Consider the following 12,301-nt stretch of genomic DNA (forward strand, 5'->3'; position numbering starts at 1 on the left):
AGGGCTTTTCCCATCTGACTCATAAGGAAAGTGAGGCTCTGATGTGGAGGAAGGGGAGGTTAAACATTTCAGCTGAGGTCACACAGCTATTAATGGCTGAAACCAGAGTCTGAACTCAAGACCTAATGATGTGAACTTTGGGTTTCTGGGCTTCTTCAGTGGTATTGAGGAAATGAGGCATGCCAGTAATTCTTCATTTCCTCTCCCAGTTGCCGGTCTCCTGGCACTATTCACCTGGACTATTCTGAGTGATCCTGCCTCGGATGGCCCCCATGTGTTGGATTTTCTTAGTTTGTTACTGATCCATAGACCACAACAGCAGGAATAAAAGAAAGGAAAACAGATTTGCTCCACAGGTCTCATCCCTGTGCACATCAAATTCAGCTTTGCTGTGTCCTGGCAGCAGTTGTCGATTCAGATGGGTGGCCCATGCTAGAAGGGCAGCAGTGGGCCTTGGAGCCAGCCCTCTCCACCTCCTCTGAGGTCAGGTGTGAAGGCCAGTGCCCAGCTCAAAGCCACCGGCCGCCTCCCCAGCTGCACGTTGACCCACGGGGGTGGTTCCTCTGTGTGCTGTGGTTTACCTGTAGCACTTTCATTAGCTGCAGAGATCTCCATCTACTGCCAGGCAGGCTGTAGGCCCACATCTCCCAGCTCAGGCCCTGCTGTGATGCCATGAGGGAGTAAGAGGGGAGACGTAGGTCCCATCATGACAACAGGGGGCCTGTGCAGAACTGGCCCTGGTCCTTGTGCTGGGTGAGTTCCCCTTGATCCCCTTTTTCCAGCAGCCCTTCCCTGCTCAATTGTTTTCTACGAAGAAGACACTTTAATGTCATTTCTTTTAATTTTTTATGGTGTCAAAGTATATAGGACATTAGGTTTACCATGTTTTGTGGGGGGGAGGTGGCACTCGGGTTTGAACTTAGGGCAGGTGCTCTACCACTTGAGCCACACCTCAGGTCCAGCTTTTCATTGGCTATTTTAGAGATGGAGTCTCGGGAACTTTTCTCTTGGGGTGGTTTCAAATTGCAATCCTCTGTACCCAGCTTTCTGGGCAGCTAGGATTATAGGCATGAACTACTGCACCCAGCTTATATTAATCATCTTATCCATTTTTTATTTGTCCAGCTCAGGGATGTTAAATAGCCTCATACTGCTGTGCCCCACAGTCCACCTCCCTCCAGAGCCTCTTTCTTTCCATAAAATAGGAGCTGTGTACTCACGAAGCAGTCATGCTGATAGCCCTAACCCCAGTTCCTCTGCACCTCAATTCCCTGCACCCCACCTCACATGCACACCACTCCACTTGATCTTTACACCTTGATCTCCTTTAAAAAACATGCTGGATAAGAAATGTACTCATTACCTTGCGCATGTAACTGTAACCCCTTTGTACAATATTTTCACAATAAAAACTTAATTTAAAAAAAGCAACTGTAAAAGTGCTTTAAAACAATGCTTACTTAAAAATACTAGGAACAGGGGCTGGGAAGGTGGCTCAGTGGTAGAGCGCTTGCCTTGCATGCTTGAGGCCCTGGGTTCGATTCCTCAGCACTACATAAGCAGAAAAAGCTGAAAGTGGTGCTATGGCTCAAGCGGTAGAGTGTTAGCTTTGAGCTGAAGAGCTGAGGGACAGTGCCCAGAGTTCAGGCACCACGATCAACACACACACACACACACACACACACACACACACACACACACACACACACACACACACACACACACACACACACACACACACACACACACACACACACACACACACACACACACACACACACAAATTACAAGGGACAGTATAGAAATGCACCCAGAGGAAATGCATGCTTCATACCCTACCCACACCCACCTTGCTAAATGTTGACCACTGAGGGTTTAGCCCTGGAACTTTCTAGATCCCTAGGCCAAGCAGGCACATGTCTGTTTTCTTAACTGCCTCTGAAAGGATCTGTAGGTAGCTGCTGAGTGTGCAGGCTCTGGGTTCAGACAGAGATGTACCTGTTCTCTAGGCCTCTAGCCTTTTTATGTGGCAAAAGGGAACATCAAGTTGGCTGGGAAGAGAAACATGAGGTTTTCGTGCAGTCTAATACAGGGGATAGTGGAGAAAAGGTATCTGGTCTGTTTCTTGGGTTTTATAAAGCTAGGCCTATAAATTACATCTTTATATCTTCCCTGCGGCTCTTGGGAGGTGACATGTCCTACCAAAACTGATGACTAGTCCTATAGACACTGGTTGCTTCTCTACCTCTTCTCCCTGTGGTCTGAGATGTACCATCTCCTTGATTTTTGTCCTGCTGTCAGAGTGAGGACAAAGCTTCACAATATATCATCTCCTTGTGGAAACATGCCCTTTAGAAAAGTAAAGCATTCTACTTTATTTAACATTCTACAATGTAGTCCAAGATTAATACTGACTTTCTAACATTCTTTTTATTAACACTTTGCCCATTAGATATTTTTCTGTTTCTTTGATTTCAACTTTTCTCTCTCTGTGTGTGTGTGTGTGTGTGTGTGTGTGTGTGTGTGTGTGTGTGTGTGTGTCTGTGTCTGTGTCTGTGTGTCTGTGTATGTTATGCTTGGAATTGATTGAATCAATTGTGCTATACCATTAAGCTACATTCATAGCCCTCTCAATTTAAGTGTATTATTCCCAAATGACATATAGTTGTATTTTTTTTCTTTTGCCCATCCTGGTCTTTTAACTTAGAACAGGGTAATTTAATTTGTTCATATCATTGTCATTAATGTTTGCCATCTTTATGCCTTTATTATACGTCTTTCCTTCCATTTATTATATTTTTTCCCTTTACCTTCTCTCTCAGTAGTTTAGAAGGTCCACATCTCAATTTTCTTCCAGAAGTAGGTATTTTCCTGTTTGTGTTGAGAATTGAATGATAGCTAATCCCCAACAAGATAACATCATTGCAGATATTTGTTTAGAGAACCCTATGCATTTTCTGCTTTTCTTCTATATTCTTCACCATTTCTTGTGTGCCCTTTCTTGAACTGCTTGTTCTTGTGCAGCTTTAATTTTGTTTAACTAATTTCTGGAGTAATTTTTTCAGAATGGATACGTGGGTGGTAGCCTATTTTAATACTTCTCTCTTTTGATTTGAGTCTTGGCTAGCCAATGGATCTCAGGATTTCAACCTTTCCCCTAAAGCACCAACTGAGATCTTGCCCTGCCACCCGATAGTAGTCAATGATGTGGGCATCAAGTCCAATGTCAGCCTGTTTCTCAACATTTCTGTAGGGACTGTCAAATGTCAACTCCCCTCTCATCAAGACAACGTGTTGGTTAGATCAAATGGTGGCTGTCAATTACACGGGAAAAGAGAAGAGCACCTCTGTAATGCCTGGTGTGTCTAGGAGGAGGAGGCAAGGGCTTTGCCCAGGATTGGAAGTGTCCCTTAGGTGGGAAACTTCCCAGTGTGGGAGCTAGCTCAGGACCTGTGAAGCACATTACAGCCATCAGGATAGTTGGAAGCAATGAGTTAAATTTTAAGGCAAGGTAAGGCAGTGGGCTGGGGAAGGGGAGGGGGTATGCCAAAAGATCTTAGGCCCAGGATATTGATGAAGAATAGAGAGATACTCAGGAAGTATCTGTAATGCACAGTCAAGCCATCCTGGATCAGCAAAGGCTCCTAGATCAGCAAAATCATGGGACTGGAAGGTGAAAGAGAAAAGGTGGTCTCAGTTCCTTCCTCTCTACTTAAGTCTTTTTGGAGACTTACAGTAGTGTGTGTGTGTGTGTGTGTGTGTGTGTGTGTGTGTGTGTGTGTGTGTGTGTGTGTGTGAGTGTGTGAGTGTGCGTGCGCGCGCGCGTGTCCCTTGATGTTTTCCACTCAAGATTACCACTCTGCCACTTGAGCCAAACATCTACTTTTTGGTGATTAGTTAGAGATGAAAATCTCATAGACTTACTTGCCCAGGCTGGCTTCAAACCACAGATCTCAGCCTTGTGAGTAGCTAGGATTGCAGGCATGAGCCACTAGTGTCCAGCTGGAAGATTCTTTTATCCTTGGATTTCAGTACCTACCTCGGTGGTCTTCTGGAGATTGGCAGATAGACTTCCTTGCATGGGCTAAGAGAGGCCAGTGCAGCTCCAATTAGATTTTCCCTCTACTCCTGTTGCCTCACACTTTCTGGCCAGCCAGCGAGGCTCTGTTCTTATTTGTATATTTCTATTACTATTATTATTCCCATGGCATTTAGAGAAGTGGTAGAGAAGTGCTACTTGCCAGCTAGAACCTCAGAGGTATGTGTGATGTTTTCAGATGACCAGGATACAGGTGTGGCGGGGGCAGTCCTCTGACCTGCACTGAAGTGGAGACAAGGGTGGTAGGTGATGGATGGGTGGTGCTGGTCTTACTCCTGTGGCTCCCTGTGAAGTCTCTCCTGCTTCTGCCCATCCATCTCCTCCTCATGCCACACCCCTCATCTGCAGGACATTACCTCACAGATCAAAACCATTCCATGACCTCACTCCTCTTCCAATGCGGGTCCAGCTTCTTCTGTTACAACTTTCATGTTCTGCCACTGATTTCTCCCTCCAGGGTCATTGCTACCTTTCCCCAGTCACTGGGATAGCCTGTGACTTCTTAAACATTCTAGCCATTTGGAGACCCTCTGTTTGCAATAGCCTGTCTTTCTCACATTCATATCCCATCAGAACTGCAAGTCTACTGTGTTACCCTTGAAAGTTTATTCAGAACTCACCACTCACCACCAGAGATGCACATCAGTTCAATGAATGAACAACTAAAGAAGGTTCTAGTGAGAATTGTTGCCCCTGGTTCTGTGCAAGGCACCTCCAGGGGATTTGAACAATTTGGGCTTCATGCATTGGGCAATATCATTGGTCTCAAGAGAAGCATTGCAACGATGCTGTGAACATCCTGGGAGGAAGAACTCATGTCCAGCTTTGGGGGAGCTGGCTGAGCCATGGGATGGAGGGAAGATGGGTAGGATCAGGCCAGGTGGACTTAGCTATGGGGGAGGGGAGTACATTCTAAGCAGAAGGAACTATGTGGAAATCAGCAGAAGGAATAGACCATCTAATTTTTTTTCTTACTAATGACAGTCTATTGGAGGGTGTAAGGTCTGACTTGGGAGTGATGGGAAATGAGCTAAGACTAGTTTGGATAGTCAGATTATGGAATCAGGAAGTGATAGAAGGGAACCACACATCAAGTCGAACCTCGGCACCATGAGGTGGTGGTATGATATGATTCTAGGTGTGCACAGGACAGGGATAGCTGGGTTTAATAGTGGCAGCTATGGCTGGAGGAGACAGTGGAGGACCTTGGGTGACCTGCATGCTCTGTTGCAGCAATCAACAGTACCATAGGCTTGTCAAGTACTAGCTATTCTAAAGCAGGATTAATCTAAAGCCCAGTGCCAAGGAGGAGCAAGGGACAATACCCCAGGCCTGGGCCCAGGTTACTCCAGACTCTCACTGTTGAGCTCCACTCTGACAAAGTCCATAGTAACTATGTGTGTTTGACCATGTGCCAGACATTGTTCCAGGCCTTGTATGCACTGACTCATGAAAACTTTGGGAAGTGTTCGCCATTTTTAGTCCTGTTTTCAGGCTCACACAGCAACTTTCCAAAGCTGTAGAGATGATAAGGAAAAGGACTGGATTTGAAGCCAAGTGTCTTGGCCCTAGAAACCACCTTCTCAGCCATTACAACACCATCTTACCTGGAACAGACAAGCCATGAAGACTCTAAAGACAACCATTTGGCTGCACAGGCCAAGTTATACACAGCTAAAACTTGGGTTTTCTGCTTTAAGAAGCACTTTTCTCTGGATTGTCTTACTTGATTCTTACAACAGCTTGCTAAATGGGGTACTAAAAATTGGTACCAATTGGCAATCTGGTACCAATAGCTCATGCCTAGAATCCTAAATATTTAGGAAGCTGAGAAATGGAGGACTATAATTTGAGGCCAGCCTGGGCAGAGACCTTTGTGAGATCCCTTCACAACCCAAGGCTTGGTGCTATGAGTGTGCTTGTCATCCTAAGGTACACGGGAGGCTGAGATTGGGAGGATTCTGGTGCCAGGCCAGCCTGGGCAGAAAAGTCCATGAGATTCCATCTCCACAGGGGGAAGCTGGATGTGGTGGTATATGCCAGTGATCCCAGCTAAAATGGGAAGCCTAATATAGATGGATTGCAGCCCCAGTGCATGCCTAGGCAGAAAGCAAGACCCTGTCCTAGAAGTAACCAGCAAAAATCAGGGCTGTAGGTATTGTACAAGTGGTGCAGCTCCAGCCTAGCAAGCCAGGGTACAAACCTCAGTACCGCAAAACCAAAACTGATGCACACACATTTGTTTGTTCACCCAGTTAAGCACTGGTGAATACCTGCCCTGATCCAGCTTTCCCTTGGCCTGAACACTCTGTTTTGTTTAGTGGTTTCGGGACAGTGTGTTCCTATGTCTATTATTGTAGGTAATCCTTGCCTGTGCCCAGATACCAGTCACTTTTACAGACTGTATGGGTTTTCTGTTTAGCAAATGCCCTCCACTTTGGTGACTAAGTCCCATACCTAACTATTAGCTCAGTGCCATATGGGTCCAAAGTCTGTAGAGGGTCTGGGCTCTGCTCAGGCAGACAGGGGGCATTGGTAACTGAGGGCTGGAGGCTCTGAGGAGCATTCTGAAGTTCCACGCTCATTCCTGTCAACGTAACCCAGTTTGCTGCCGGTGTTAAGACTGTGGGTTCTCTTCCCTTCTGGTATTCAGCCACTCAATCATTCCTAGCTCCCAGTGGCTGCTTCTAGGGCCTTCCCATGTGGTCTGTCTGCTTTCAGCCCAAGGAATCCTAAAGATTCCAGTCTGTGACTTCTCTGTACCTAGACAGAGAAAACTCCGTTTATAAAAGATTTTCCTAGCTGTGTGCTGGTAACTCACACCTGTAATCCTAGCTACTCAGGAGAGTAAGATCTGAGGATTGCAACTTGAAGCCAGCCAGGGCAGAAAAGTTTGTGAGATTCATATCTACAATTAATCAGAAGTGGAGCTGTGTCTTAAGTGGTAGAATGCCAGCTCTGAGCAGAAAAAGCCAAGTGAGAGTATGATGTACTGAGTTTAAACCCAAGTACTGAAAGATAAAAATATAAATATGAAGCTGGGCACCGGTGTCTCATGCCTGTAATCCTAGCTACTCAGGAGGCTGAGATCCGAGGATCACGGTTCAAAGCCAGCCCAGGCAGGAAACTCTGTGAGACTCTTATCTCCAGTAAACCACTAGAAAACCGGAAGTGGTAGTGTGGCTCAAGCAGTAGAGCACTCACCTTGAGCTGAAGAGCACATGGACAGCACCCAAGCCCAGAGTTCAAGTCCCACGACTGACCAAAAAATAAAAAAATATATATATATGAAAATAATTGTGCACCAAAATTAAAATATAACAATATTATATAAAAGTATATTTTATATGTAAAACATAAAAATAAAAGTGGGGAACTGGTGGCTCATACCTATAATCCCAACTATTCAGGAGGCTGGGATCTGAGGATCACAACTAGAAGCTAGCCCAGGCAGGAAAGTCCATGAGACTCTTTTTTCCAATTAACCACCAAAAAGCTAGACGTGGAGCTGTGGCTCCAGTGGTAGAGTACTAGCCTTGAGCTAAAAAACTCCGAGATGATGCTTAAACCCTGAGTTCTGACACAAGACTTAACACAATGAATGAGTGAGTGAATGAGTGAATGAATGGTTTTCCTGATTTGCTCAGTCCTGAATACTCTGCCTATTTGAAGGTTACTTATGTCATATAGCAAAGCCTAATAAGCTACCCTGTTTCTGGGACCATGTAAGACCGTTATTCTGAACAGGTCAACTTCTGGGCTGTCTTAATCTCTGCCTGCCATACTGGGGAAGAATGAGAAACTCAGACAAACTCAGTGTTGGGTGCAAGGGAGTGTATGATGGGTTCCAGGACTACCCCGCCCCACTGTCTTCCACAGGGTGATGGGGACTGGGTCCTCACCAAGAAAAGCATTTTGGGAGGGGTTGATCTCCTGATATCAGACAAAAATTGCTCTATGCCCAAAACTGACCAAGAAGACTCTAACTATGGTTTTCTACCCATGGCCTTCCCCATGCAGGATTGGAGGCACAAACTCAGCCACCTCACAGTAGCTCATGGAGAAGCTGCAAGAGCCTCAGGCTGGGCCAGCTCTGCCCTCCAGAGGGAAGAGCAGTGCATAGAGACAGTGGTGGCAGGCGTGGACATGAACTCTGGCTTTCAGAAAGATCTGCGCTTCAGTTTCGGTCATCGGAAGTGGTGCCTTCAGCACAGGTAGGACATAGCTGTTGCTGGGCAGGCTTGCTGGATATACTATTTTGACCACGCATGAGCTTGTCATTTCATTCTCTTAAAATGTATCATTGCTATCATGATGGTTATGGCCTTCCTTAGCCTCGATGAGGCCAGTTCTGGAAGTTCTTGCCATGCTTTGGTTGGGGTGATTTTTGGGTGTCAGCGATCTGCCACTGCTCCCTGCGCTATCTCCCTAAAATGTGTTGCTGTTGCTTAGTTTCCAACCTGTCCCTGGCAAAGAACACAGTGATAGCTCTCAAGGAACCTTAACATGGCATCCTCATGTGCCTATCCAGAGGGCATCCCTGCTTTCCAGGACCCCCTCCTCACATGCTTGCCCACCCACCTACTGTGCAGCTAGGCTTTCTGGTGGCTTTCAGGGGCAACAGTAGTCTTCAGGCCCCCTGTGGGAAGAATTGGAAAGATGTCAGGTTTGGGCAGGAGTTCTCAACATTAGGATTGGAGGCTTGAAATTGGACCCTAGTTCCAGTGATGCAGATTTAGATTGGCCTGGGAGGGGTCCAACCCAATGTGTGTGTGTGTGTGTGTGTGTGTGTGCGCGCGCGCGCGTACACATGTGCACACGCATGCATGTGCACCTGTTTGTGGCTCCTTGGATACATCTTAGGGGCTCAAGCTAGATGTTCAGACTGTGGCTAGAGTTAGGTGCACGGTATTGGTAGCAATTTGGATCAAGATCAAGTCCCTGAGTGTTTTGTCTGGTACAGAATGTGCTGAGATCACCTGGAGCAGCTGGCAGGGTGGAGAGAGGTTGTGCTTGGCTGAAAAGAAGGAGGAAGAGTATAAGGAGGAGGAAGAAGTGATGGGGTGGAGGAAGCAAAGGAGGAGGATTCTTGGGCACACTCAGACCCTCTGGATCAGACACTCTGTGACTAATCCAAGGGACTGATCCTGTATCCTTTCTCTGGGGACAGAAATCTGCATTTGTGTTATTTTTCTTCTCTTTTGAAATAGGACTTCATTTAATAGCTCAAGCTGGTCATGAGCTCACTAGTAGCCTAGTCTGGCTGAGAACTCACAATCCTTCTGCCCAAGTGCTAGGATGACAAGCATTTGTTATATTTGGATTCTGACACAATCAAGGTTCAGGACCTCAGGGCCTCTTCTGGGGCTCAATATCTTGTTTTGGAGGCCAGGGGACTCAGCCATGATGTTCAAGGGGTCTGCTATGAGCAGAAGATATTTTTGCCTTGTGCGGAGGGGGCCAGGGTTGCAGGCCATCTCACAGAGGCAGTGTCACCATATGCCCACAGCTGGATGGTACACCCAGGCCCACAGACTTGGCCTCATCAGGGTTCTTATGCAAGCTGGAAAAAAAATTCCAAGTGCCTAAGAAAATATGGGCACTGAGACCCATTTTGAGGGACGTTTGCAGTGACCCTGAGGAGCATAATTCTCCCTGAGTTTAGGGCCCACCTCTGGTAGTTCTCTGGGTTTTTTTATAGCAATTACTGGTTTCACAGGCAAGAAGTCTTACCTTTTACCTTTAAAGTGAGCATAGGATGATGTCTGCCTCAAAGAGTCCTTGTTAATCTGGCCACCCATGACAAGGACTCCCCACCTGTGAGTAGCCTTCCCCCCACCCTCTGCCACCATGCAGGCAGCTTGGCCACACCAACTGCTAAACTCAACCACCTGATCCCAATGCAAGATTCTAGAGTCAAGGGATCAGCCCTTGCAGGACACAGGGCCTGGCACACACTGAGCCCTGCAAAAACTCTAGTAAGGCTGATCCTATTGACTTATTTGTACATATAAGAAACTGGGCACAGAGAGATTCAGTAATGCAAAGACAGTCACAGCTAATAAGGGGCAGAACCTCTGGCTATAGCAGACCTAGCACTTTTTTTTCCTTTTTCTACCTGAAGAAAGGCAGTTATGGCTTCCAGGATGACCCTTCCCTAGGAAGAGCTGCATTTTAATAGGAATCAGTGGTGCTCTAATGAATGGAGTCCCTTCTTGTCATCCTGGAGTACCTCCACCCCCAGGTACCTTGACTTAGCATGTGTTCCCTTCTGTGAATCCTGCAGTTAACCGTGTATGGTTCTTGTCCACTAGTAGTCATAGGCAGGAGCTGGATTTATTCTACAAGGTCTACAATAAGTTCTTGAACTAATAGGAACACAACCCTCTGTGGGACCCAGGCAGAGCTGGAAAGGGGAGAGCACTGCCGCAGGGATTCCCTCCCATGGGCCTGGCTAGCATTTTCCCTCTCCTACTGCATACTCAAACTCTCCTTTGATCACGCGGGTGCTGCCAGCTGCAAGGATAATCTATGGAAGAAGGGACTGGCCCTGCAGGAAATGAGTTGTCAGTTCCAACCAGAAACTTGGCCCTGGCCTTTTCCTTGTTCTCCCCGGGGGTAGAGAGTAGTATGATTAATGGGGTGCTGACTCAGGGCTGGTGAGTGGTTCAGGTGATCTTGAGAATGTCTGGCCCACCAGGTAGGCTGCTGGAGAATGTGGCATCCAGGAGGTACAGTGTTTCGGATGAAGACAGCATGTGTGTGATCTGGTAGACTTCCTCCCTCCCCCCCTCCCCATGCCAGAGATAGTGGAGTCCATTAGCACAGCTGAGATTTCGGGAAGCCTCTCTTCCCAGCTTGAGTCATTTGAGGGCAGGGAACCAGGAAGTCACAGCTCTCCTTCAGGAGAGGCTTGTACTAGAGCTTTCTCCAGAATTACATGATTGTTGAATGAATGGTTACCACAAAGCTCATCTGAAAACGGAGAAAGAAGCATTTTCTCAGCAGTGAATATTTATTGTCTTAGAAGACATTTTTAAATATCAAAGCTTGAGTGTAATGCTTATAAGCAGGTTGAAGTGGTAGCTCACTAATGCTCATTGATTTTTAACTTTAAACATTTGTTTATTATGAAAGTTCATAGAGTAATAATCTGATTTACTGTAGAAAAAAAAATCAACACCTGAAGTTCTAGATCAGGAATCTACAAATGATAGCTTGTAGGCCTAATCCAGACTGCCACTTGGTTTTCATACACAAAATTTTATTGGAATGTAGCAGTGCTATTTGCTTATACTTATCTCTGGCTGCTTGAGACCATCTTCCCTCAAAGCTAGAATTATTTACTATTTGGCCTTTTACTGACCTCCATCCTAAATGATCCTTTTGTTGCTATATGGGCTGAAACCTCTAATGGTCCTTTCTCTTGTTTGTCTTTGTTGGCCTGGCTTCTCAGTATTAAAGGATTCTGAATCACCTCCATACAGTGATGTGTATCTGTCAGCCACAAGGTGGTCTTCAGCTCTGTATGACTGTGCACTGGGGAAAGATGGAAGGGAGTTCTGGTTTGTATCTCTGACAGTATCCAACAAAGGTTCAAAATTCTTCTTAGTACAAACCCAAGTTAAACAGCAGACCCCAGCAAGCCTTGTTTGATTATCTTCATACGCATAAAAATAAGAAGAGGAGGCATAGAAGTCTCTCCTAATAAGTGTCCCTACATTTCTTCTAATAGATCAAAGTATTGGGCAGGCAGAGAGAGCAGGACAGTTAAGGGGACAGGCTGGTTGGCAGACCAAGCCATGGCTCATACTGGAGAGCCATGAGCATGGGCAGCTGGATCCAGAGTGACCTGGATCCAAACAGGTGTCAGGGCCTAAGGAGGTGGCTTTAGGTATTCTAGGCAAAGCCTACAGAGCTAGGCGTGAAACCAGGTGTCCCAGCTCCCAGGCTACCTGTTCCTCCATCCACCCATGTGAGGAAGGAAGGGCCAGGCCTGGTGACTTGGGATACTGTGGGATTGAGAGGGAGGGACTCAGGGGAATAAAAAAGCCCTGATCCTTTCTTAGGTTTTCTGCTCACTCCATAGAAAAGGGACATTTTTAGATTGTGAAGGGATGACCTCATTTTTTTTCTTATTTACATAGCCCTGTTTGTTTATATAGTTCCTTAAAAATAGCTAACATGTGCTAAGCTTAGTGC

At 46.3% G+C, this 12,301-nt stretch overlaps 1 protein-coding gene across 13 annotated transcripts in view; it reads left to right on the plus strand.

Moving 5' to 3' along the window:
- Positions 1-12,301, plus strand: part of LOC138803464 (transcription factor HIVEP3-like) — a 405,830-nt gene that overhangs the window by 322,592 nt on the left and 70,937 nt on the right. For all 13 annotated transcript variants that reach the window (XM_069987525.1, XM_069987527.1, XM_069987528.1 and 10 more), the window contains one exon: positions 8,120-8,313. The gene's annotated coding sequence lies outside the window, so the exon portion shown is untranslated. The remainder of the gene's footprint in view (positions 1-8,119; positions 8,314-12,301) is intronic.

Source organism: Dipodomys merriami, unplaced genomic scaffold (assembly GCF_024711535.1).
Source record: "Dipodomys merriami isolate MVZ:Mamm:240054 unplaced genomic scaffold, mDipMer1.0.p SCAF_34, whole genome shotgun sequence".
Lineage (NCBI taxonomy): Eukaryota > Metazoa > Chordata > Mammalia > Rodentia > Heteromyidae > Dipodomys > Dipodomys merriami.